At 43.3% G+C, this 1,089-nt stretch overlaps 1 long non-coding RNA gene across 2 annotated transcripts in view; it reads right to left on the bottom strand.

Annotated features, from left to right (window-relative positions):
* Positions 1–355: 355 nt before the first annotated feature.
* LOC119426333 overlaps positions 356–1,089 on the bottom strand; it is a 1,517-nt gene continuing 783 nt past the window's right edge. Inside the window, exons 1-3 of one of the 2 annotated variants that reach the window (XR_005187613.1) lie at positions 992–1,078; positions 586–613; positions 356–436 (exon numbers count right to left, since the gene is read on the bottom strand). This is a non-coding gene — a long non-coding RNA (uncharacterized LOC119426333). Of the gene's footprint in view, positions 437–585; positions 614–991; positions 1,079–1,089 lie in introns of those variants that run through there. The other variant, XR_005187614.1, reaches the window with a different exon arrangement.

The following is a 1,089-nucleotide window of genomic DNA, read 5'->3' as shown; positions in this document are numbered from 1 at the left end:
TCTTTATTGCACTAGAGCATGTGTCAAACTCCAGGCCCGGGGGCCAAATATGGCCGTCGTTGACATCTTATCTGGCCCTCAAGATGTTATTTTAAATGTAAAATACTTCAGTAATCTTTGATTATGATGGCAAAAGTACAACAGAGAACATCAAATGAGACCAAACTCTTGTTGAGGAACCTGCGACCATGTTGGTTATCTAACGTGAGTTAATGTAGATTCTGAAATAAGCCCTTAGTTTGAAAAAGGTTTTAATTTTGACACCCCTGCACTAGAGTAATACCGCAGATATAAAATAAATATTCACAATTACTGGGAGAGGCTGTCAGAACAGATCGTATGTATTTTTATATTACCTGATTTGTCTGGCCGCTTAGGTAAGGCTCGAAATCATCATCGTTCACACCATCTTTTTGATGCATTGATCCGTTTTGCACTAAGAATGGGGAGAGGAAAAACTGGATATGAATAAATAATCTCACCATGATGATGTCAAACATTTAAGAGATCTCAGATGGTTACATTTAAAAGGCATGGAGTGTTAAGGCTACAACACTATTATTATAAAATCACAACAGCATTCACCTTTATTTCCTCCTTGTCCTTTAGGTCTCTGTAAAAGGGGACAAGAGAATGAGTAACAAGAGCAAAACAACAACAACAAAAATAACAAGAACAGGATGGATAACTACATGTGTGGCCCAGCTTTCAGACTGAATGTTAACATTTACAGGTTGTTTCTTCTCACTGACTGGATGTCAAACGCTGACATCCAGTCAACGGTGCCGCATTGGCAGGCTGCTACAGCCGCTGGTGCTCGGCAGCACAGTCGGCCTACCTCCGGCTAACAGCCGTCACACATCACGGACTTTGCAGCCTGTTTGATCCAGCGAGCCAAACCCGATCAAAGTGTTGTTGGTAAAGTTTCATTCCTCCCCCCACCTCTTTAGCGAAGCTAGCATACATAGCATGGACGGAGCAACTCTCAAACCTGATCGACTGTGGTCGCAGACATCCTCCAGGAAACCGAATCAAATCGCTGTTTGTGACACTGACTGTCCGCGGCGTCACCCCCCACCCACCCCCCGA

Source organism: Nematolebias whitei, chromosome 20 (genome assembly GCF_014905685.2).
Source record: "Nematolebias whitei isolate Nwh7 chromosome 20, NemWhi1, whole genome shotgun sequence".
NCBI classification, from domain to species: Eukaryota; Metazoa; Chordata; class Actinopteri; order Cyprinodontiformes; family Rivulidae; genus Nematolebias; species Nematolebias whitei.
The sequence above is the reverse complement of the archived record's forward strand: the minus strand, read 5'-3'. Positions and strand labels throughout refer to the sequence as shown.